Source organism: Nerophis ophidion, linkage group LG27, assembly GCF_033978795.1.
Source record: "Nerophis ophidion isolate RoL-2023_Sa linkage group LG27, RoL_Noph_v1.0, whole genome shotgun sequence".
NCBI classification, from domain to species: domain Eukaryota; kingdom Metazoa; phylum Chordata; class Actinopteri; order Syngnathiformes; family Syngnathidae; genus Nerophis; species Nerophis ophidion.
In genome coordinates, this window is record NC_084637.1 from 31830057 (window position 1) to 31857267 (window position 27211).

At 38.1% G+C, this 27211-nt stretch overlaps 2 protein-coding genes across 4 annotated transcripts in view; one reads left to right on the top strand and one right to left on the bottom strand.

Annotated features, from left to right (window-relative positions):
* Positions 1 to 27211, bottom strand: part of LOC133544528 (rho GTPase-activating protein 6-like) — a 194760-nt gene that overhangs the window by 54620 nt on the left and 112929 nt on the right. The gene's annotated exons all lie outside the window — the stretch shown is intronic.
* LOC133544529 (male-specific lethal 3 homolog) overlaps positions 1393 to 27211 on the top strand; it is a 256717-nt gene continuing 230898 nt past the window's right edge. Inside the window, exon 1 of the mRNA XM_061889965.1 lies at positions 1393 to 1520. The gene's annotated coding sequence lies outside the window, so the exon portion shown is untranslated. The remainder of the gene's footprint in view (positions 1521 to 27211) is intronic.

Consider the following 27211-nt stretch of genomic DNA (forward strand, 5'->3'; position numbering starts at 1 on the left):
TGTCTCGCCTTGACAAAAGTCCTAATTTTAGTGAAATAGGCATTCTGCCACATTTAATTACATTAAGGAGAAACTTTGTATATACATGTATGTTTATGTACTGTATATATGTATGCATATATAAATATGGATGCATACATGTATATGTATGCTTATATGTATGTATAAGTATGTATATATGTATGCATACGTATGTATGTATGTGTATATGTATATTTTTGTGTATATGTATGTATATATATGTGTATATGTATGTGTATATATGTATGTATGTATGTATATATGCATATATATGTGTATTTGTATGTATGTATAAATATATATGTATATATATATATATATATATGTATATATATATATATGTATATTTGTGTGTGTATATATGTGTATATATTAGAGTAAATGACAATAATAGTATATATATTTATGTGTATATGTATGTGTGTATATGTATTTATATATGTATATATACATATATATGTATATGTGTGTATGTATGTACATATATGTATATATATATATATATATATATATATATATATATATATATATATATATATATATATATATATATATATATATATATATATATATATATATATACACAGTATATGTATATTTGTGTGTGTATATATTAGAGTAAATGATGATAATAGTTGTATTTATTATAAATAAAGTAATACAGACAGTTCTAAAATTTGGCTGTCTGCAGCTCTTTCTATTCCCTTTGGGGTCGCAGGGGGCGCTGGTGCCTATCTCAGCTACAATCGGGCGGAAGGCGGCGTACACCCTGGACAAGTCGCTACCTCATCGCAGGGCATATATATATATATATGTATATATGTGTGTATATAATATCGAACAAAGGGTAATGGATCAACAATCTTCATTATCATCGGCAATCTAAACTGTCAATATGTCCTCACGCGCAAAATTCCCTTTGGCGTTCCCAAACACCAAGTTGATACAATAAAAACTAAAATCTTAACCTTGCTGTAAAGCTTCCACACAGAGGCATAGTTTTGAAAATCCTAAACTTAAAAGTTTGCGAATAGAGGGGTTCCTAAATCGCAATGCTACAGTCAGAAAAAGCTACAAGACCCTGATTTTCACGATCCTCTTTTGTACGTTTGTTATTTTTCCTGTGTTTGGTCGTTCTTCCTGTCCAGTCCTCTTATTTTGGTTCCTGTTTTTGGTCTATCTTTCTTTGATGTTACTTGTCTGATCTCCTCACCTATTTCTGGTTGACAATTAGCAGGTTCACCTGTCTCTGACTGGCAGTCAGGATGGTTTATCTGCCAGTGTCGCCTTTCTTGCTCGTTCCATTGATCTTGTTGTGCCTTCTTGCATGTTTGTCTACCTTAACTTGCCTGACCTTGCTATGCTTTGCCTTCTTCTTTTGTCACAGTTTTGCTAAACCGTGGTCTACTGCTGCAGCCACGCCGGTGCTTCCCTGTCTTTGTACCAAATAAACCAACCTTCCACCTGCATCCTGGGATCACGCCAACTGTCAACCCTGCGTAAGTAACCGTGACACTGACCCTCCATATGTCTGTATTTAGATAGAGAACCATACTTATATCATCTCGATGCTCACCAAAATGTCTCCATCTATCCAGTCCCAGTGTTGCCCTCCCAAACACAAGGTTGCTAAGCGTCAGAGCCACCCTGAACGTGTCTGTTTATCACAATTTAGGTTGCTTTTCAGCACTCGTTCCTGTTTTGCACAGGCCGCTGACAGTCGGCCAAGTGGAAAAAGTGCAGTGTTGACTAAATGGTCCCAGTCAGGTGACTAATGCCGCTCGGGCATATGAAGTGCATATAATTGCACGTTCTATTTTCAGACAAAAGGGACGAAAGAATATGCTTGTTTCCGTGGCGATACAGAGACGGTCTAAACGGCCAGGGAGGGAAAGAAATATTGCTATGGCAACACATCTGCCACACACAGGCGGTGGGCACTTGTTGCTATGATGCCCTGCATACATTATTCTCGATCCGAGGGTCTCTCATTCGGACCAAATTGAATCAGTATGTCCTAAATAGCACACCACTGTCCTTGACTTATTGGTAGTGACACACCGTATATACAGTAACCCTTCATAAACACCACACGCACACACAAATCCACTCAATTGTTCCATAAGTGACCGACATCAGTAATGTCATCTGTGCCTGGAGCAGGATGTATTCAATACTATTGAATGCAATGTATTCATTGTATCAGAGAGAGAGAGTGTGTGTGTGTGTGTGTGTGTGTGTGTGTGTGTGTGTGTGTGTGTGTGTGTGTGTGTGTGTGTGTGTGTGTGTGTGTGTGTGTGTGATGGTGTAATAAAAATAATGTGTCCACAATTCAGCACTGTTCAGTGCTAAAAACATATCTCGATTTGTAATAGGTTCTTTCTCTGTACATTTCTTAAGCTCTATTTCATGGAAATTATTGTGTTGGTTTAGCATGACCCTGCTAACAAACTCACCTTATAAGTACAGATCAAGACAATACCTCCGGTCTTGGTGCTTGGTGGCATTAAAATCGTTTTTTGTATGATTGTGTATGTGTGTTTAGTAGGGGTGTAACGGTACTTGTATTTGTATTGAACCGTTTCGGTACGGGAGTTTTGGTTCGGCTCGGAGGAGATTTTGACTCACTTCTATGGTGGAAGAACAATAAGCCCATTTATCTTCTTACTGCCAAGTTAGCCAGGCTGGGGGGTGTCGATGAACATGGACCCCGTGGACCAACTTAAACAAGTTGAAAATCTTATTGGGGTGTTACCATTTAGTGGTCAATTGTAAAGAATATGTACTGTACTTTTTGTATGATTGTGTGTTTAGTAGGGGTGTAACGGTACTTGTATTTGTATTGAACCGTTTCGGTACGGGGGTTTTGGTTCAGCTCGGAGGTGTACCGATTGAGTTTCTACACGGACATATTAGGTAGCGCACCGCAGGTTGTGAATATAATGCAGAGCGAGGCACAACCCACGGCAGGCTAGCATCGACCGGGCTAGGACAACATGCAAAAGCCAGAGCTGGAAGACCCTCCTGCCTCATTAAGATCTACCGTTTGGGAACACGTTGGATGTGCGGTGCGATACAACAATGGAGGACGGATGTTTGCCGACATTGTTGAGCAGCAGTAGGGTATGCTTCTGCCAACACATCAAACATGCTAACTCCTTTGAAGTGTCACCAGTGTATTGCATTAAAAACTAGATTTGACTCACTTCTATGGTGGAAGAACAATAAGCCCATTTATCTTTTTACTGCCAAGTTAGCCAGGCTGGGGGGTGTCGATGAACATGGACCCCGTGGACCAACTTAAACAAGTTGAAAAACTTATTGGGGTGTTACCATTCAGTGGTCAATTGTAAAGAATATGTACTGTACTTTTTGTATGATTGTGTGTTTAGTAGGGGTGTAACGGTACTTGTATTTGTATTGAACTGTTTCGGTACGGGGGTTTTGGTTCGGCTCGGAGGTGTACCGATTGAGTTTCTCCACGGACATATTAGGTAGCGCACCGCAGGTTGTGTATATAATGCAGAGCGAGGCACAATCCACGGCAGGCTAGCATCGACCGGGCTAGGACAACATGCAAAAGCCAGAGCTGGAAGACCCTCCTGCCTCATTAAGATCTACCGTTTGGGAATACTTTGGCTGTGCGGTGCGATACAACAATGGAGGACGGATGTTTGCCGACATTGTTGAGCAGCAGTGGGGTATGCTTCTGCCAACACATCAAACATGCTAACTCCTTTGAAGTGTCACCACTGTATTGCATTAAAAACTAGATTTGACTCACTTCTATGGTGGAAGAACAATAAGCCCATTTATCTTCTTACTGCCAAGTTAGCCAGGCTGAGGGGTGTTGATGAACTTAAACAAGTTGAAAAACTTATTGGGGTGTTAGCATTTAGTGGTCAATTGTAACGAATATGTACTGTACCGTGCAGTCTACTAGTAAAAGTCCTAATCAATCAATCAAAAAAGCACTTTATATGTAGAAAGGTTTTGTTAAGAAACCATTCTGAGCCTTATCTTATTTAGTTCTTATTTTATATACGGTATGTTGACCACATTAACCCTTGCCACTGTTTACAAATTTGGTAAATAAATAACCAAAAAATGTATATTTTGTTTTCTTACTGTACCGAAAATGAACCGAATTGTGACCTCTAAACTGAGGTATGTACCGAACCGAAATATTTGTGTTCTGTTACACCCCTGGCGTTTAGGCAATCTGTTTAAATGAATTTAAATCAGTTTTATTCACTTCGAAAAATTAAACCGATGAAACAAAAACAGTATCGGGTGGCACAAAGCAGATTTTAGCACTTAAGGCTAACCAGGATCAAATGTCCTTCGGAACATGTTACTAGATTCTCAAGACTTGCTATTATAATCTGTTTGCTATAAGCAAATAAACTCAAGTAATGGATAAGTTAAAGTGCCAATGATTGTCACTCACACACTAGGTGCGGTGAAATTATTCTCTGCATTCGACCAATCCCGACAGGGGAGCAGCGAGCAGCAGCGGTGGCCGCGCCCGGGAATCATTTTGGTGATTTAACCCCCAATTCCAACCCTTGATGCTGAGTGCCAAGCAGGGAGGTAATGGATCCCATTTTTATAGTCTTTGGTATAACTCGGCCTGGGATAAAACTCACGACCTACTGATCTCAGGGCGGACACTCTACCCACAAGGCCAATGATACTGGCTTGCATCTAAAATTACCGATATCAACGCTCCGATCTATTTTATCCATCTATTTTAGGCTATAGGCTACTAAGAGCAAGCAGCTAAGCACTCAAGCTAGAGATACAAAAGTGTCCTTAATTGAACAAAATTCCAGTCTTAAGCACCACGTGTGTCAATATAAAGAAGTAATAATTTATTATAGTTGCATATTACTTTTGGATACAAGGTTTTCAAGGCAGAAGAGTACAATAAAGTCCCCTCCAGTAACAAACATGTCCACAGCAGTCAACTTACTGCATCATGAGCAAGTTATTCTAATGAAAACCAAAAGAAATATTATGACTATTTGGGTGTTGCTGAAAAAAAATTACTTCTTGGGCTGGACGATTATGGCAAAAGTAATAATCACAATTATTGTGATGGAAATTGTATCACGATTTATAAAATGATTATTCATTATTTTGAAAACATGACTATGTATCGTGTCACAAAAACTAAACTTTAAATAGTTTAAAAAAGGACATGCATTAGTAACAAATACATCACAAAAAGTAAAATAACAATAATAATAGTAGTAACAATACATTCAAACAATAGCAATATTAAAACAATAAAATTAAGTTTTTATGTTTTATTTCTGTTATACACCTTTTACACTTATTTTACCACCATAGTGTGTGCTTTTGTGTCAAATAAAATGTTATAGTGACATTAGTTTTTTTTTTACTGTAAATAGATAAAAATGCAATTTTACAGTAACATTTTGGCACCTGAGCTGCCATTTTTTTCAAAACGCAAATCAACAACCGCAGATGTTTCGGTGTATTACTGTAAATGCCTGCACCAACATTTATTACGGGGCGGTTTAGCTCGGTTGGTAGAGTGGCCGTGCCAGCAACTTGAGGGTTGCAGGTTCGATTCCCGCTTCCGCCATCCTAGTCAATGGCGTTGTGTCCTTGAGCAAGACACTTTACCCACCTGCTCCCAGTGCCACCCACACTGGTTTAAATGTAACTTAGATATTGGGTTTCACTATGTAAAGCGCTTTGAGTCACTAGAGAAAAGCGCTATATAAATATAATTCACTTCACTTCACTATTACAGTAAAAAAAAGTACTGTTTTTTTCATTTAGAGAAAAAGGCTGTAAAAACCACAGTACATTTCACAATTTTACCATGAAATCTATCGCTACTTTAACATTGCACAATTTGATGGATAACTTGTTGTGAAATAACTATTAGTATTTTTATTTAAAAATGGTTTGAATGTTTGATACTATATTTTTGCACAATTAAACGATATTTAAGTTAACATAATTTTGCGATTACATCCACTTTATTTGTAAAGCACATTCAAACAACATAAATGTTTCCAAAGTGTTGCACAAGAATATTAAAAACAATATTCAAATAGTATCCATAGCTCCGCCAATGACTGAATACAAAACCAAAAAATAAATAAATATAAAAACAGTATCAAAATAGATAGACGGCGTGGCGCAGTGGGAGAGTGGCCGTGCGCAACCCGAGGGTCCCTGATTCAATCCCCACCTAGTACCAACCTCGTCACGTCCGTTGTGTCCTGAGCAAGACACTTCACCCTTGCTCCTGATGGGTGCTGGTTAGCGCCTTGCATGGCAGCTCCCTCCATCAGTGTGTGAATGTGTGTGTGAATGTGGAAGTAGTGTCAAAGCGCTTTGAGTACCTTGAAGGTAGAAAAGCGCTATACAAGTACAACCCATTGATCATTTAAGTGAATTATATTTATATAGCGCTTTTCTCTAGTGACTCAAAGCGCTTTACATAGTGAAACCCAATATCTAAGTTATGTTTAAACCAGTGTGGGTGGCACTGGGAGCAGGTGGGTAAAGTGTCTTGCCCAAGGACACAACGGCAGTGACTAGGATGGCGTAAGCGGGAATCGAACCTGCAACCCTCAAGTTGCCGGCACGGCCACTCTACCAACCGAGCTATGCCGCCCCAATATAAATAATAAAATGTTAGTAATTTAAAAAGAAACATCACATTTATTGATGCAATATATTTTTGGACAATTTTGACCAGTATTTTAGGTCAAAGCATGATAATTGTGTAAGTTAATTATTCTTGTGTAAGGAACTTTTTTGAAACCTTTATTTTGTTAGCGCGGTCGGACCAGGGATGGCACATCGCGTTATTATTGTGAAGGAAGGAAGTGTGCTGTTGTGCTCGGATTGGCGAGTAAGGAGACTATTTGAGGCTGTGAAAACAGAGAAACCTTACAAGTGTGACCACTGTTGGTACATATCGATGATGTCGTTCACAACAACACAAGTCGATGAGATGTGTTGTGGGTGTATGGATTGTTCTTGTGAGCTTTAGCTTCGTAGTTTCAAGTGGCCATCTCCATATTGTTTAGTTCAGGACTGGGTGTTTAAGTGTGTCAGGGATAAATAAGCAGTATCGGACGCATTATTTTCACAATAACATTTTACTCACAACTATGTCAATTTCACTAATATTCTGCTCCGGAGTTTGCATGCACATTAATCTTTTTTTTTTTCTTCCCAATTATTATATTTTTTATGATCGTGACAGAAACCATAATCAACATCTTAATTAATTTTCCAGATTAAGTTACCACTTAACTTCAGCTTAGTTAAGGACAGCATTAGTTCATTCCAGATGGTTGATAATAAATAGGTTAGTGGGTTTTTTTTTTATATATACCGTATTTCCTTGAATTGCCGCCGGGGCGCTAATTAATTTAAAACCTCTTCTCACTCCGGCGTTTACCAAAGGTATGCGGTAAATTTAGGCCTGCGCTTATAAATTTGAGTGTGATGTAAGGATACCATCATGAAAAGCACATTTAATTAAAAAAAAACTTTATTGTGGTCTTACCTTTACTTATAAATGAAGTCCATGCGCAGCTCCTTCTGATCAAAAGCATCGATAACTTGTTTATAGAAGTCTTCCTTATCTTTCTTCAGTTTTAAAAGTCCCTCTGTCTCGATGGAGATCTTCCTGTATTACATCCTGCTTCGATTGAAAGTCCAGTTTAAAAAACTGTTTTATTTTAGATATGTAATCCTTCATGTTAAAAGTGCAAGCGAGAGGAAAAAATAAACGATCGCTGCTTGTTGTCACTTCTTCTGCAGCCGAGTAGTCGCAAGAAGGATCACTAGCGCCCTCTACCACCAGGAGGCGGGAGTCATTTAATGACTCATATTTGACACACGCAGCTACGGTATATTAATAAAACATAGCTGCTTACTGTTCTTTTTAGCATATTCAATAGCTTGGACCTTAAATTTTACTGAATAGCTCTTAATCTTCTTCCCTTTATGCGATTTCAAATGATTGAAATCAGCCTCCTCCATTTTGAAAATGATGACAGGTGAAGTGTCACTCGTGACGTGACGAGTTTGACCCGGTGGATATTTTAGGCATATGCTAATAAAAATAATATTTTGCGAAACGAGTTTGACCCGCTTGTTCACTTGTTCAAACTTTTTCTAAGCATTCCACACTACATAATAAGTGTGTACTATTCCTGCTGATATCGTATCGGATCAATATCTGTATTGGCCAATACAAAATAAAATTAAAACATTTGAAAATAAGGAGGTTTGAAAACGATGCTATTACCATTTCCATCTTTATACAGAGAAAAAAAAAGGTGACAACCAATACAATAATGGCAGGTCCCATTTTTTTTAATTTACTGTTTTAATACAGTAAATCACATTTTCAACATACTCGATCCAAAAAGGGTTATGGGTAAGATTGGGAAGGACAAGCGGTGGGTATGACAAACTTAGACCTGGGTATGTGACCTAAAGTTGACATTTCAGGTTTTTTCACAAATTTTTTTATTTAAGAATTGTTTTCCCAATACGTTTTAAAGCTGAAAAGAAAAACCTTGAATATATTGATGAAATTAAACGCCTTATAAAAGTTTTATAATGAATGCAACACATAATATAAGTGTTTATATCAGAAATAATAGCCTACTATCAAAATGACTGTGTCGCAGGCTGGCGCAAATCTATGTTGACAGAAATGTTGAAATGTAATATTTATTCTACACATTGGAAAACATTTAAAAAACGTTCTTTGGCAAGCTGGGTAAAATTTACTGTGGTCTGGAACAACATGGCACACAAACAACTATCAGAAATGCAGCCAACATTACATACAGATAATGTGTCATGAGACATGCAAATATGAATTAAATACACAGATGACATAACTTCAGTAAATTAAATGAGATCAAATGTACCTACAAACGAGGCATAGTGATGGAATATGTACACACAGCTAGCCTTAATAGCATGTTAGCATCGGTTAGCTTGCAGTCATGCACTGACCAAATACGCCTGATTAGCACTCCACACAAGTCAATAACATCAACAAAGCTCACATGTGTGCATTCATGCACAGCATAAAAAGTTTGCAGGACAAAATGAGACAAAGGAGTGGAATAAAACACGCTTTTCTGTGGCAGCGTCGGAGAAAGTCATACATGTAAACAAACTCTTACGTTACAATCTACGGTGAGTTCAAGGACAGCCAAAATTAATAGGACAAACAATCTCATCAGTGAAGCATGTTTAATACAAACAGTGGGATTTCTAACAACTGGGAAGGTTTGTGTCATGTTTTTCCTCCTATAGAAACCACATGAATGGTAATGCGGACGTTGTACCGATCCGTTGCGGTGAAGAAGGAGCTGAGCCGGAAGGCAAAGCTCTCAATTTACCGGTCGATCTACGTTCCCATCCTCACCTATGGTCATGAGCTTTGGGTCATGACTGAAAGGATAAGATCACGGGTACAAGCGGCCCAAATGAGTTTCCTCAGCCGGGTGGCGGGTCTCTCCCTTAGAGATAGGGTGAGAAGCTCTGCCATCCGGGAGGAACCCAAAGTAAAGCTGCTGCTCCTCCGCATCGAGAGGAGCCAGATGAGGTGGCTCAGGCATCTGGTCAGGATGCCACCGGAACGCCTCCCTAGGGAGGTGTTTAGGGCACGTCCAACCGGTAGGAGGCCACGGGGAAGACCCAGGACACGTTGGGAAGACTATGGCCTGGGAACGCCTCGGGATCCCCCGGGAAGAGCTAGACGAAGTGGCTGGGGAGAGAGGGAAGTCTGGGTTTCCCTGCTTAGGCTGTTGCCCCCGCGACCCGACCTCCGATAAGCGGAAGATGATGGATGGAAACCACATTAAAACAAATATATTTTGTGTCCCATATTTTTACATTTTTTAAAAAGGACCATGGAGCCACTAGGGCCCTACAACAACTATTAGCCTGACGTATGTTTCTATAGTTATTTACATAGCCTTGTGAACAGGAATGCAACCTAAACTGCTTTGCATTTTTTTTTTATAAATAAAAACTAAGCTGGTTAGGAAAATGTAGTTTGACTGTAACTAAATCATGAAACTGCCTTATAAGCTGACATGTTTTGGGGGGAAAAACCTTGCACATCTGGTCAGGTCAAAATAGTCTTTTCTTGCCAGCTTTTTAGAGTCAATTGCAAACCAGCGTGTGCTGCGATATTCCAGGCAGGTACTGGAGGCCCAGAAGGGGATCCATTATTGTGGAAACAGATACCAGAGGAACATTTGGGAAATTCTTTCTTTGTGCCTTTGATCAGTTTTTTTTTTTTCACTCCTTTGGAATGACCTTACGCAGAGTTCCTGTCGCAAAAGTCGAGGTGGAAAAATCTGCTCCGCTTTTTTGTAGATTTCCGTTGTGTATGTCATAGATTGCTTTTACCGACATGAAACCGTCTTACGGTTCACATCTGTTTGTAATTACTGACCACCTTGACTCGTCAGCCAGCACTCCTTCTTTGTGTAAGCGCACACATGTTTGCACATGTACCTGCCGGAAAGAGTAAGAAGCCTCTCCACCAGTCAAGGCTTTGTCCGATTCGGCTAGAGAGAAAACAGACAATTACCGAAGTTAGCTAACCAAACAAAGTCATTCACTGAATCCGCCGAATCGTTGGCTATCAGCTTTCGGTTTGGCGGCTTTGTGCCATCTGTGTGTGTCCGGAATTTCATCAGGCTACTACTTCTGTGGAAAAACAAGGCCAAAAGATCCTTTCTCCATCATATCCAAGATTGCACGGTGCCAAAACACAAAAGATGGAGCACAAACCCCGTTTCTATATAAGTTGGGGAAATTGTGTTAGATGTAAATATAAACAGAATACAATGATTTGCAAATCCTTTTCAACCCATATTCAGTTGAATATGCTACAAAGACAACATATTTGATGTTCAAACTGATAAAACATTTTTTTTGCAAATAATCATTAACTTTAGAATTTTGATGCCAGCATCGGGCGGAAGGCAGTGTACACCCTGGACAAGTCACCTTCTCATCACAGGGCCAACACAGACAACATTCCCACTCACATTCACACACTAGGGACCATTTAGTGTTAGCAATCAACCTATCTCCAGGTGCATGTCTTTGGAGGTGGGAGGGGCCTATCCCCAGGTGCATGTCTTGGGAGGTGGGAGGGGCCTATCCCCAGGTGCATGTCTTTGGAGGTGGGAGGAAGCCGGAGTACCCGTAGGGAACCCACGAAGACACGGGGAGAACATGCAAACTCCACACAGAAAGATCCCGAGTCCGGGGTTGAACTCAGGACCTTTGTATTATGAGGCAGACAGACGCACTAACCCCTGGACCACCATGCTGCCCAATATTTTACCAGAATGGTAAAATTCTAATAACTTCAAAATAAAGACAACTCCAGGTTGATTACTTTGTTTTACTTTGGCCAAAAATAGAACGAGCACATTATGAAAACGTAGGAATAACAAATAATCCTTTCAAGTTTGTTGAAAATTCCGAAGAAATTGGTGCAGTTTTCAAAAACACAATGAGCTCAGTCTATCTGCAAAATTTTAAGTCAGTCTTTCTGGGATTGAACAAAAAACATATAAACTCTTCTAGGTATCAAATACCTCCTTTGTCGTGTCCAGGTATCAATCCAGTGCTAACTCAACAAACTGTAAGAAACATAGGTAATTTTACCAGAATGGTAAAATTATAATAACTTCAAAATAAAGACAACTCCAGGTTGTTTACTTTGTTTTACTTTGGCCAAAAACAGAACGAGCACATTATGAAAACGTAGAAATTACAAAAAATACTATTAAAATAAACAAACACATAAAAGTGAAATAAAAAAGCTGAAAGGCTAAATGTAATTTAAAAAAGTTGCAACGTTGACTAATAAAACAAAGCTGCTGTTTTTCCTTTCAAACTGTCATTGCTCAAAATATAATATTGAATCAAAATCAATGTTATTATGAATTATTGACCTATCCAAGGTTCCCATTACTTTACATTCGGGGCGGTACAGCTCGCTTGGTAGAGTGGCCATGCCAGCAACTTGAGGGTTGCAGGTTCGATTCCCGCTTCCCCCATCCTAGTCACTGCCGTTGTGTCCTTGAGCAAGACGCTTTACCCACCTGCTCCCAGTGCTTCCCACACTGGTTTAAATGTAACTTAGATATTGGGTTTCACTATGTAAAGCGCTTTGAGTCACTAGAGAAAAGCGCTATATAAATATAATTCACTTCACTACATCAGCTATTAAGTCTGTTTTCATCGCAGTGCCACCCACACTGGTTTAAATGTAACTTAGATATTGAGTTTCACTATGTAAAGCGCTTTGAGTCACTAGAGAAAAGCGCTATATAAATATAATTCACTTCACTTCACTACATCAAATATTCCACTAAGAAAAATATTTTTGGTGGAAGATTTTGCAAATTTGGTAAATAGCCCAAAAACGTATATTTTGTTGTTTTCTTACTGTACCGAAATTGAACCGAACCGAGGTACGTACCGAACCGAAATTTTTTACCGTTACACCTCTAGTTCCAACAAAGTTGGAAGAGGCATAAAATTAATAAAAACCGAGTCCCTTGCCCCAAGCATCCTCTTCCCTGGGTGTTCCCACCTATCATGTTTTCCAAGACAAAAAACTCACAATTATTGTGGTGTTCTGGGAACTTCAGTGATTGTTTGTTTGATTGCCAAATGGTGAGTGGGAGTCATGTGTCTTTTCGCATAAATCGGTGGTATTGTTTACCCTGCATGAGACAAAGCGATTGTATCTTGATGGGGGTCTGTGTCACCTTTTTTTGTAGGCCTCCACTTTGTGCTGTTGTTGTATGTGAATGACACTCAAAGGAAGGTCGGCAGGGGCCAAACATGACTCAGCAGATGACACTCGCGGCGAATGGTTTGAAACGGCAGGAAGGAATTACTGAGGGTTGAGGCTTCCCTTATCTTTGTGGTCACTTGCAGCAGGACACACAACACCAACACTCAGGAAGAATGGACAGAAGACACAGAGCACCAAAACCAGTCCAAATGTCCCTCGAGTCGCCAATTTGTCGATGCATGTTCTTACTGCATGGTAAAGCTATTAAAGGCCTGAAAGCCACTACTACCCACCACACAGTCTGATAGTTTATATATCAATGTTGAAATATTAACATTGCAACACATGCCATTAGTTTACTAAATTGCAATTTTAAATTTTGCGCCGAAATATCCTGCTGAAAACGTCTTGGTATGATGACGCGTGACGTCACGGATTGTTGAGGATATTTTGTTACAGCATCGTTCCCAGCTATTAAGTCGTCTGTTTTCATCGCAAAATTCCACAGTATTCAGGACTCCGTTGGTTAATCTTTTCCAGTTTGTTCAATGAATAATGGAGACATCAAAGAAGAAAGCTGTAGGTGGGAAGCGGTGTATCGCGGCCGACTTTATCAACGCAAACACAGCCGCTGTTTCATTGTTTACATTACAGAAAGATGAGAGTCAAGCTTTACTATGGAACAGAGCAGTCAAGCTAACACGGTTGGATTGGACCACACACACAAAGTACAGTGTGTTATGTGTATTAATAAAAAACATTTTACCATTCTGTATTCTGAAGGCGATGTATGTCGTGTGCTACTCCAGCATCAATATGCGTCGTCCTGACCGTCAGCGTCGAGTTCAAAGCGGTATGGCTCTATCCCTTGTTGCGGTTGGGCCTGGCCGAGTGGTCCTGCCTGATCTTCCTGATCTGAATCACTCCCACTGCCCTCTTGTCCTTTTTTAAAAATTTTTTTTTTTTTTTTTTTTTTTTAGTCCTTCACTCTCACTTTCCTCATCCACGAATCTTTCATCCTCGCTCAAATTAATGGGTAAATCGTCGCTTTCTCGGTCCGAATCGCTCTCGCTGCTGGTGGCCATGATTGTAAACAATGTTCAGATGTGAGGAGCTCCACAACCCGTGACGTCACGCGCACATCGTCTGCTACTTCCGGTACAGGCAAGGCTTTTTTATTAGCGACCAAAAGTTGCAAACTTTATCGTGGATGTTCTCTACTAAATCCTTTCAGCAAAAATATGGCAATATGGCGAAATGATCAAGTATGACTCATAGAATGGACCTGCTATCCCCGTTTAAATAAGAACATCTCATTTCAGTAGGCCTTTAGGACTGCTATTAGCCCCGCACCACACAGACACAGTGACTTAAAATCCATCCATCCATCCATCCATTTTCTACCGCTTATTCCCTTTCGGCGTCGCGGGGGGCGCTGGCGCCTATCTCAGCTATCATCGCTATTATTATCAATACTGATATCAGAAATATTGATCACGATTAGAGATGCCCAATAATGTTTTTTCTACCGATATCCGATATTCTGATATTGTCCAGCTCTTAATTACCGATACCGATATCAACCGATACTGATATATACCGTCGTGTTATGCCTAATTTTGTTGGATGCATTAAACAATGTAACAAGGTTTTCCAAAAATAAATCAACTATATCATCCATCCATTTTCTTCCGCTTATCCAAGGTCGGGTCGCGGGGGCAGCAGCCTAAGCAGGGAAGCCCAGACTTCCCTCTCCCCAGCCACTTGGTCCAGCTCTTCCCGGGGAATCCCGAGGCGTTCCCAGGCCAGCCGGGAGACATAGTCTTCCCAACGTGTCCTGGGTCTTCCTCGTGGCCTCCTACCGGTTGGACGTGCCCTAAACACCTCTCTAGGGAGGCGTTCGGGTGGCATCCTGACCAGAGACCCGAACCACCTCATCTGGCTCCTCTCCATGTGGAGGAGCAGCGGCTTTACTTTGAGTTTCTCCCGGATGGCAGAGCATCTCACCCTATCTCTAAGGGAGAGACCCGCCACACGGCGGAGGAAACTCATTTCGGCCGCTTGTACCCGTGATCTTGTCCTTTCGGTCATAAACCAAAGCTCATGACCATAGGTGAGGATTGAGAGCTTTGCCTTCCGGCTCAGCTCCTTCTTCACCACAACGGATCGATACGGCGTCCGCATTACTGAAGACGCCGCACCGATCCGCCTGTCCATCTCACGATCCACTCTTCCCTCACTCGTGAACAAGACTTCGAGGTACTTGGGGCAGGGTCTCCTCACCTTAAATCAACTCAAGTTTTGGAAAAAAATGCCAACATGGCACTGCCATATTTATTTTCGAAGTCACAAAGTGCATTATTTTTTTTATCATGCCTCAAAACAGCAGCTCGGAATTTAGGACATGCTCTCCCTGAGAGAGACTATGAGGAGGTGGGCGGGGTTAAGGGTGCGGGGTTGAGATGGGGGAGGTAGCGGGAGGAGAAGAAGAGTTAGTGATTGATGCAAGGGATTCTGGGTGTTTGTTCTGTTGTGTTTTATGTTGTGTTACGGTGCGGATGTTCTCCCGAAATGTTTGTCATTCTTGTTTGGTGTGGGTTCACAGTGTGGTGCATATTTGTAACAGTTTCAAAGTTGTTTATACGGCCACCCTGAGTGTGACCTGTATGGCTGTTGAACAAGTATGCCTTGCATTCACTTGTGTGCATGTAAAAAGCCTTAGGTATGATGTGACTGGGCCTGCACGCAAAGGAAGTCCCTTTAAGGTTAATTGGTGCTCTGTACCTCTCCCTACGTCCGTGTACACGGCGGCATTTTAAAAAGTAATTAGTTTTACTTTTTGAAACCGATACCGATAATTATGAAACCGATAATTTCCGATATTACAATATAAAGCATTTATCGGCAGTCAGACATCGCTAATCACGATGACTTATTGCTAGGTAAAACATTGTCTTCCCCAGAGGTTGGCAATCTACTTGCGGTAGTGGGGTCCTGGAGCTTCTTAAATCAATAAATTGGATAGGAAAAATTTACGATTTGTATTTCGTTCATTCAATGATTTGTTTAATGGGAAAAATATGCTGTAATTATTTCCACAAGATTGCTACAATATAGAGCACTTGAGAGCGGTGCACCTATTCTCCCGTCCAAAGGCAAAACCCAGTAACTCAATTTTGGTCAAAACTGAGCTGATGATAACTTTGGAGTTACTAGGTGATATGCTTTACATTAGTGTATGCGATATTGTAATTTGTTCCGTAAGTAAGCAAATTACGATTGAAAGTCCAGTTTAGAAAACTGTTTTATTTTAGATATGTAATCCTCCATGTTAAAAGTGCAAGCGAGAGGAAAAACTAAACACACGCTGCTCACTCTTGCTGCTTGTTGTCACTTCTTCTGCAGCCGAGTAGTCACAAGAAGGATCACTAGCGCCCTCTACCACCAGGAGGCGGGAGTCATTTAATGACTCATATTTGACACACGCAGCTACGGCATATTAATAAAACACAGCTGCTTACTGTTCTTTTTAGCATATTCAATAGCTTGGACCTTAAATCCTACTGAATAGCTCTTAATCTTCTTCCCTTTATGCGATTTCAAATGATTGAAATCAGCCTCCTCCATTTTGAAAATGATGACAGTCATGACGTGACGAGTTTGACCCGGCGGAAATTGTAGATATGCGCTAATAAAAATAATATTTTGCGAAACGAGTTTGGCCCGCTTGTTAATACGGTATATTAATAAAACATAGCTGCAGCTTACTTACGGAACAAATTACAATATCGCATACACTAATGTAAAGCATATCACCTAGTAACTCCAAAATTATTATCAGGTCAGTTTTGACCAAAATTGAGTTACTGGGTTTTGCCTTTGGACAGGAGTATTGGTGATGTGTGTGTGTGTGTGTGTGTGTGTGTGTGTGTGTGTGTGTGTGTGTGGCGGGAGGATCAGAGTGCTGAGAGCTGGCTAAAACAAAACAAAGGCAAGGTGGAAAGAGAGCAAATGGCCCAAAGAAGATGAAATAGGTTTTTTTTGTGTGTGTTTTTTTTATCAATTAGGAGTAAAAACTACATAAATCGTGCTTTTCTGTTAAAATAAAGCCAATAATGTAATGTTTTTTTGGTCCCCTTCATTTTGGAAAGTATCAAAGTATCAAGATACTTGTGGGTATCGTTACCAAAATATTGGTATCAGGATAATTTATACAAATTAGCGTCTGATGAGCACCTTCATCTAATAATATCAGCCAAAATCCTGTTGAAATTGGATTCGTTGCACAGCCTTCTGAACTTTTACATTAGTGCTGGCTAGGGATGCACCGAAATGAAAATTTGTGGCCGAAGCCGAATAAAATTTAAACGCTTGGCCAAAGGCCGAATACTAAATACCGAATAATGAATGCAGTTTTTCACAATTTTTTAAATATTGCATAAATAGCCTACAATAAATATTTACACATGTTTTTCAAATAAAGTATTCTTTTATTGAATATTGACATTTTTTTAAACATTCCAGTAGCCTTTGCTTTTCAAAAAAAGCACAAAGTTTTTCATTTATATTAGGCCTTCAAACAAAACATGCATTCCCCCAAAAAATAAAGTGCATTAAAGTGGATAAACCCACAACAAATGAATTATTGTCCTTTAGGCAAAAGTCTGCTTAGCCACAGTAGATATGCTAATAATGTAAACAGAAGGCTCAAGTAAATCTCAATTAAGTGTGTGCTTGTAACCTCATACACTTATACAGGTAGCCTACACAACAGGCTAATAATGTAAACAGAGGCCCCACTAAATCTCAATAAGTGTGTGCTTGTAACCTCATACACTTATACAGGTACACAACATATCCCAACGTCACCGCGTCAAAAAATTGCGTCACACGCCACTATTCGGCCTTGTTTTTAACTCAATCCACCGAAGGCCGAATGTGGCTTTTTTTGCCATATTCGGCCGAATATATTCGGTTACCGATTAATCGGTGCATCCCTAGTGCTGGCACCTACGTTACTTACTACCACTGCAGATAGGTTGACACAAAGTGCTGCTCGGACGCAACAAATCCGGCAAACAGCAGATTTGATCCACAACGTGAACAAGCTGCTTACTACAAAGCCCGTGTAGCATCTGCTTAGGATGTCAATTTGTATTTGTGGTTGAGTCTTACTTTGCTCAATAGAGTTCCAAGCACACAGAAAACAAAGCTGTGCCTGTTTACTCACTCATGTGATGCACAAGATAACCCTCAAGACTTCTTTGTACCGGCAAAGAGTGTCAATACTCAAATTTTCTCATCAAAACTGTGGTAAGCTGTTACTTTCTATGCTATAGTCACTTTCTACACTAATTTTCCTGAAGGAATCAATAAAGTACTATCTATCTATCTATCTAATCCAGGGGTCACCAACCTTTTTGAAAGCAAGAACTACTTCTTGGGTACTGATTATTGCAAAGGGCTACCAGTTTGATACACACTTCAATAAATTGCCTGTCTGTCATTCCGTCGTACGGAAGGTTTTTTTGTAGAGAATAAATGATGAAAGAAACACTTAATTGAACGGTTTAAAAGAAGAGAAAACAGGGAAAAAATAAAAATTACATTTTGAAACATAATGTCGACTCCCAAATTCTAAATTCAACCGAAAAAAAGAAGAGAAAACTAGCTAATTCAAATCTTTTTGAAAAGATTTTAAAAATAATTTAATGGATCATTATTAGTATTTTTTAGCCAATTTACTTAAGTTTACCTTTAATAAATAAATGTATAAATATTTTTTAAAAAAAGGGTATTTCTGTCTGTCATTCCGTCGTACATTTTTTTTCTTCTTACGGAAAGTTTTTTTGTAGAAAATAAATGATGAAAAAAACACTCAATTGAACGGTTTAAAAGAAGAGAAAACAGGGAAAAAATAAAAATTACATTTTGAAACATAATTTCGACTCTTTTAAATTCAAAATTCAACCGAAAAAAAGAAGAGAAAAAACTAGCTAATTCAAATCTTTTTGAAAAGATTTTAAAAAGAATTTAATGGATCATCATTAGTATTTTTTAGCCAATTTGCTGAAGTTTACCTTTAATAAATAAATCTATATATATTTTTAAAAAAGGGTATTTCTGTCTGTCATTCCGTCGTACATTTTTTTTCCTTTTACGGAAGGTTTTTTTGTAGAGAATAAATGATGAAAAAAACACTCAATTGAACGGTTTAAAAGAAGAGAAAACAGGGAAAAAATAAAAATTACATTTTGAAACATAATTTCGACTCCTAAATTCAAAATTCAACCGAAAAAAAGAAGAGAAAACTAGCTAATTCAAATCTTTTTGAAAAGATTTTAAAAAGAATTTAATGGATCATCATTAGTATTTTTTAGCCAATTTGCTGAAGTTTACCTTTAATAAATAAATCTATATATATTTTAAAAAAAGGGTATTTCTGTCTGTCATTCCGTCGTACATTTTTTTTCCTTTTACGGAAGGTTTTTTTGTAGAGAATAAATGATGAAAAAAACACTCAATTGAACGGTTTAAAAGAAGAGAAAACAGGGAAAAAATAAAAATTACATTTTGAAACATAATTTCGACTCCCAAATTCTAAATTCAACCGAAAAAAAGAAGAGAAAACTAGCTAATTCAAATCTTTTTGAAAAGATTTTAAAAATAATTTAATGGATCATCATTAGTATTTTTTAGCCAATTTGCTGAAGTTTATCTTTAATAAATAAATCTATACATATTTTTAAAAAAGGGTATTTCTGTCTGTCATTCCGTCGTACATTTTTTTTCCTTTTACGGAAGGTTTTTTTGTAGAGAATAAATGATTAAAAAAACACTCAATTGAACGGTTTAAAAGAAGAGAAAACAGGGAAAAAATAAAAATTACATTTTGAAACACAATTTCGACTCTTTTAAATTCAAAATTAAACCGAAAAAGAGAAGAAAAAACTAGCTAATTCAAATCTTTTTGAAAAGATTTTAAAAAGAATTTAATGGATCATCATTAGTATTTTTTAGCCAATTTGCTGAAGTTTACCTTTAATAAATAAATCTATATATATTTTTAAAAAAGGGTATTTCTGTCTGTCATTCCGTCGTACATTTTTTTTCCTTTTACGGAAGGTTTTTTTGTAGAGAATAAATGATGAAAAAAACACTCAATTGAACGGTTTAAAAGAAGAGAAAACAGGGAAAAAATAAAAATTACATTTTGAAACATAATTTCGACTCCTAAATTCAAAATTCAACCGAAAAAAAGAAGAGAAAACTAGCTGATTCAAATCTTTTTGAAAAGATTTTAAAAAGAATTTAATGGATCATTATTAGTATTTTTTAGCCAATTTACTTAAGTTTACCTTTAATAAATAAATGTATGTATATTAAAAAAAAAGGGTATTTCTGTCTGTCATTCCGTCGTACATTTTTTTTCTTCTTACGGAAAGTTTTTTTGTAGAAAATAAATGATGAAAAAAACACTTAATTGAACGGTTTAAAAGAAGAGAAAACAGGGAAAAAATAAAAATTACATTTTGAAACACAATTTCGACTCTTTTAAATTCAAAATTAAACCGAAAAAGAGAAGAAAAAACTAGCTAATTCAAATCTTTTTGAAAAGATTTTAAAAAGAATTTAATGGATCATCATTAGTATTTTTTAGCCAATTTGCTGAAGTTTACCTTTAATAAATAAATCTATACATATTTTTAAAAAAGGGTATTTCTGTCTGTCATTCCGTCGTACATTTTTTTTCCTTTTACGGAAGGTTTTTTTGTAGAGAATAAATGATTAAAAAAACACTCAATTGAACGGTTTAAAAGAAGAGAAAACAGGGAAAAAATAAAAATTACATTTTGAAACACAATTTCGACTCTTTTAAATTCAAAATTAAACCGAAAAAAAGAAGAGAAAAAACTAGCTAATTCAAATCTTTTTGAAAAGATTTTAAAAAGAATTTAATGGATCATCATTAGTATTTTTTAGCCAATTTGCTGAAGTTTACCTTTAATAAATAAATCTATATATATTTTTAAAAAAAGGGTATTTCTGTCTGTCATTCCGTCGTACATTTTTTTTCCTTTTACGGAAAGTTTTTTTGTAGAAAATAAATGATGAAAAAAACACTTAATTGAACGGTTTAAAAGAAGAGAAAACAGGGAAAAAATAAAAATTACATTTTGAAACACAATTTCGACTCTTTTAAATTCAAAATTAAACCGAAAAAGAGAAGAAAAAACTAGCTAATTCAAATCTTTTTGAAAAGATTTTAAAAAGAATTTAATGGATCATCATTAGTATTTTTTAGCCAATTTGCTGAAGTTTACCTTTAATAAATAAATCTATATATATTTTTAAAAAAGGGTATTTCTGTCTGTCATTCCGTCGTACATTTTTTTTCCTTTTACGGAAGGTTTTTTTGTAGAGAATAAATGATGAAAAAAACACTCAATTGAACGGTTTAAAAGAAGAGAAAACAGGGAAAAAATAAAAATTACATTTTGAAACATAATTTCGACTCCTAAATTCAAAATTCAACCGAAAAAAAGAAGAGAAAACTAGCTGATTCAAATCTTTTTGAAAAGATTTTAAAAAGAATTTAATGGATCATTATTAGTATTTTTTAGCCAATTTACTTAAGTTTACCTTTAATAAATAAATGTATGTATATTAAAAAAAAAGGGTATTTCTGTCTGTCATTCCGTCGTACATTTTTTTTCTTCTTACGGAAAGTTTTTTTGTAGAAAATAAATGATGAAAAAAACACTTAATTGAACGGTTTAAAAGAAGAGAAAACAGGGAAAAAATAAAAATTACATTTTGAAACACAATTTCGACTCTTTTAAATTCAAAATTAAACCGAAAAAGAGAAGAAAAAACTAGCTAATTCAAATCTTTTTGAAAAGATTTTAAAAAGAATTTAATGGATCATCATTAGTATTTTTTAGCCAATTTGCTGAAGTTTACCTTTAATAAATAAATCTATACATATTTTTAAAAAAGGGTATTTCTGTCTGTCATTCCGTCGTACATTTTTTTTCTTCTTACGGAAAGTTTTTTTGTAGAAAATAAATGATGAAAAAAACACTTAATTGAACGGTTTAAAAGAGGAGAAAACAGAAAAAAATGAAAATAAATGTTGAAACGTAGTTTATCTTCTATTTCAACTCTTTATAATTCAAAATTCAACGGAAAAAAAGAAGAGAAAAACTAGCTAATTCTAATCTTTTTTTAAAAATTGAAAAAATAATTTATAGAACATAATTAGTAATTTTTCCTGACTAAAATTAATTTTAGAATTTTGATGACATGTTTTTAATAGGTTAAAATCCAATCTGCACTTTGTTAGAATATATAACAAATTGGACCAAGCTATATTTCTAACAAAGACAAATCATTATTTCTTCTAGATTTTCCAAAACAAAAATTTTAAAAGAAATTCAAAAGACTTTGAAATAAGATTTCATTTTGATTCTAAAGATTTTCTAGATTTTTCATATTTTTTTAAAATTTTAATCATAAGTTTAAAGAAAGATTTCACAAATATTCTTTGTCGAAAAAACAGAAGCTAAAATGAAGAATTAAATCAAAATGTATTTATTATTCTTTACAATAAAAAAAATACATTTACTTGAACATTGATTTAAATTGTCAGGAAAGAAGAGGAAGGAATTCAAAAGGTAAAAAGTTATTAAAAATCCTAAAATCATTTTTAAGGTTGTATTTTTTCCCACAAATTTTCTTTCTGAAAGTTATAAGAAGCAAAGTAAAAAATAAATGAATTTATTTAAACAAGTGAAGACCAAATCTTTAAAATATTTTCTTGGATTTTCAAATTCTATTTGAGTTTTGTCTCTCTTAGAATTAAAAATGTCGAGTAAAGCTTCACCGTCATCTTTCGGGAATGTAAACAATGAAACACCGGCTGTGTTTGTGTTGCTAAAGGCGGCCGCAATACGCCGCTTCCCACCTACAGCTTTCTTCTTTGACGTCTCCATTATTCATTGAACAAATTGCAAAAGATTCAGCAACACAGGTGTCCAGAATACTGCGGAATTATGCGATGGAAAGAGACGACTGGAACAAAATGTCCTCTACAATGCATGACGTCACGCGCACGCGTCATCATATCGCGACGTTCCAGCAGGATATTTCGGCGAAAAATTTAAAATTGCAATTTAGTAAATTGTGTGTGTTCATTGATATATAAACTATCAGACGGTGTGGTCGCTAGTAGTGGCTTTCAGTAGGTCTTTAATGAATGATATTTCAGATGTGATTCACTACAATAGGGCCCCACAGCACACTGGATTCCAGTTTTTGAAATACCACAACACTGGATATTGTTCATCCATCCATTTTCTTCCGCTTATCCGAGGTCGGGTCGCGGGGGCAACAGCCTAAACAGGGAAACCCAGACTTCCCTCTCCCCAGCCACTTCGTCTAGCTCTTCCTGGGGGATCCCGAGGCGTTCCCAGGCCAGCCGGGAGACATAGTCTTCCCAACGTGTCCTGGGTCTTCCCCGTGGCCTCCTACCGGTTGGACGTGCCCTAAACACCTCCCTAGGGAGGCGTTCGGGTGGCATCCTGACCAGATGCCCGAACCACCTCATCTGGCTCCTCTCCATGTGGAGGAGCAGCGGCTTTACTTTGAGTTCCTCCCGGATGGCAGAGCTTCTCACCCTATCTCTAAGGGAGAGACCCGCCACACGGCGGAGGAAACTCATGTGGGCCGCTTGTACCCGTGATCTTGTCCTTTCGGTCATGACCCAAAGCGAGGATGGGAACGTAGATGGACCGGTAAATTGAGAGCTTTGCCTTCCGGCTCAGCTCCTTCTTCACCACAACGGATCGGTACAACGTCCGCATTACTGAAGACGCCGCACCGATCCGCCTGTCCACTCTTCCCCCACTCGTGAACAAGACTCCTAGGTACTCGAACTCCCCCACTTGGGGCAGGGTCTCCTCCCCAACCCGGAGATGGGTTGGGGAGGAGATGTTCAGATAAGTTTAATTAAATTTAAGAACTTTCACACAAAGCAACACTGGACGTGCGCATTTTCCTTGGTACTAGGTCGGGTTGCTCTGGCGGACTGAAGGGGGAGGGGGTCTTAAACGACCATTTTGTGTGTGGACAAGGATATGGTTAGGTTGGCTTTACCCTGGATAACCTTCGTCGGGACCTCAGTAACGACAGCACGGCCTTACCTGTGCTGTGTCTTTTGTTTATGGATCTCTGCGGGCTATACAGCGTTTTCCGTTCGGGCTCCAGTACTCTGGAATGCCCTCCCGGTAAGAGTTCGAGATGCTACCTCAGTAGAAGCATTTAAGTCTCACCTTAAAACTCATCTGTATACTCTAGCCTTTAAATAGACCTCCTTTTTAGACCAGTTGATCTGCCGCTTCTTTTCTTTCTCCTATGTCCCCCTCTCCCTTGTGGAGGGGGTCCGGTCCGATGACCATGGATGTAATACTGGCTGTCCAGAGTCGGGACCCAGGATGGACTGCTCGCCTGTATCGGTTGGGGACATCTCTACGCTGCTGATCCACCTCCGCTTGAGATGGTTTCCTGTGGACGGGACTCTCGCTGCTGTCTTGGATCCGCTTTGAACTGAACTCTTGCGGCTGTGTTGGAGCCACTATGGATTGATACTTTCACAGTATCATGTTAGACCCGCTCGACATCCATTGCTTTCGGTCCCCTAGAGGGGGGGGGGGTCCTCTCCAAGGTTTCTCATAGTCAGCATTGTCACTGGCGTCCCACTGGATGTGAATTCTCCCTGCCCACTGGGTGTGAGTTTTCCTTGCCCTTTTGTGGGTTCTTCCGAGGATGTTGTAGTCGTAATGATTTGTGCAGTCCTTTGAGACATTTGTGATTTGGGGCTATATAAATAAACATTGATTGATTGATTGATTGATTGATTGATCTCAGTGGTTGTAGTGTTATTTTCTCTGATTTAAGCTCATGCAAGCTTACGTTAATCCTATTAAGGAATCGTTAGTTTATATTTCACGGCAGTGGCAAGAACATGAGCCAACAAAAGTAAAAGCACATTCCCTCGCTTCCCCCACTCCTGATCTTCAACCACCGTATCCATTTAACACAGCAGGATCACAGCAAAGTCCCTCTAAGACCCTGTTTTCCGCATGGGTGCCACATTCCCCCCCCCCCCAATCAATTTCTTGTTAATCCTGTGTGGTAGTTAAAGTGTGCAAGGATTATAGCTCGCTGGTCCACCGTTACAAATCCGGATGATGTCGCTTGGTGGAGACGACAGCGTTAAAAATGGACGCTGGTCACGCGACAACATCTCTGCACAGCTTGAAATAACAGAAAGGAATAATTGGCTTTAGTTTTTGTTCCTAGACTTGCAAAGTGTCACGGAACTTGGGCCTGGGCCGATTGAAAAATATATATTGACCTACGAATTATTGCCGATATTTATTTTTCATGACACCAAGTTAATCATTGATTTAAGGATAATACATAATAATAATAATGCAGCTATATCCTTTCAAAGGCAATAAATCAATATTTGAACTATAATTACAATTAAAATGTTTTAATTTTCCTGAGGGAACTCTCCTGAAGGAATCAGAAAACTACCGTATTTCCTTGAATTGCCGCCAGGTCGCTAATTATTTTAAAACCTGCCAAAAGGCATGCGGTAAATTTAGGCCTGTGCTTATAAATTTGAGTGTGATGTAAGGATACCATCATGAAAAGCACATTTAATAAAAAAAAAACGTTATTATGGTCTTACCTTTACTTATAAATGAAATGTGGGGCGGTATAGCTCGGTTGGTAGAGTGGCCGTGCCAGCAACTTGAGGGTTGCAGGTTCGATTCCCGCTTCCACCATCCTAGTCACTGCCGTTGTGTCCTTGGGCAAGACACTTTACCCACCTGCTCCCAGTGCCACCCACACTGGTTTAAAAATGTAACTTAGATATTGGGTTTCACTATTTAAAGCGCTTTGAGTCGCTAGAGAAAAGCGCTATATAAATATAATTCACTTCACTTCACTTCAAGTCCATGTGCAGCTCCTTCTGATCAAAAGCATCGACAACTTGTTTATAGAAGTCTTCCTTATCTTTCTTCAGTTTTAAAAGTCTCTCTGTCTCGATGGAGATCTTCCTTTATTACCTCCTGCTTCGATTGAAAGTCCAGTTTAGAAAACTGTTTTATTTTAGATATGTAATCCTCCATGTTAAAGGTGCAAGCGGGAGGAAAAAATAAACGATCGCTGCTCACTCTTGCTGCTTGTTGTCACTTCTTCTGCAGCCGAGTAGTCGCAAGAAGGATCACTAGCGCCCTCTACCACCAGGAGGCGGGAGTCATTTAATGACTCATATTTGACATACGCAGCTACGGTATATTAGTAAAACATAGCTGCTTACTGTTCTTTTTAGCATATTCAATAGCTTGGACCTTAAATCCTACTGAATAGCTCTTAATCTTCTTCCCTTTATGCGATTTCAGATTATTGAAATCAGCCTCCTCCATTTTGAAAATGATGACAGGTGAAGTGTCACTCGTGACGTGACGAGTTTGACCCGGTGGAAATTCTAGGCATATGCAACTTATTTGGCGAAACGAGTTTGACCCGGCGGAAATTCTAGACATGCGCTAATAAAAATAATATTTTGCGAAACGAGTTTGACCCGGCGTTAATCCTGAGCCGGCGATAATGCTAAGCATGCGCTAATTATTTAGCGAAATGAGTTTGACCCGGCAGTAATTCTAGGCAGGCGCGTACTATATACCCGGCGGCAATTCAAGGAAATACGGTACTATCTATCAGTACAATATACTTTGTTAACAAAAGTTTGCACTTGAAAAAAAATTACAAACAAAAGCAATTAAATATCCTAAAGACAGGATTGGTAGGGCTAAAATATACACAACACTAAAAATAAATAAAATAGCTAAAGTATTTACAAACAAGGTTGCACTTCAATATTGAACATGTAAACAGAGGTAAAGTTGTACATTAATTAACTGACAATGGAGTTAGGAGCTTCTTAAAGGAAATTGCAAAGTAACAATACAAACACCACAATTTAAACCGATGCATATGCAAAACAAAATTAAGTTTGCCACATTCCGACTGATATAAACAGAATATACGCTCTTAAATGGGAACTGCACTTTTTTGGAATGTTGCCTACAGTTGACAATCATTACTATGAAAGACAACAAGACAAAAGTTGTTTTTTGGCATTCTAACATGTAAAAATTGTCTCGCTCTAGGTAGCTAGCAATGCAGCTAATGGGGGAAATCAATTCTACTACTATATAACTTTAAAAATGCATTCAAAAACAGCCAAAAATA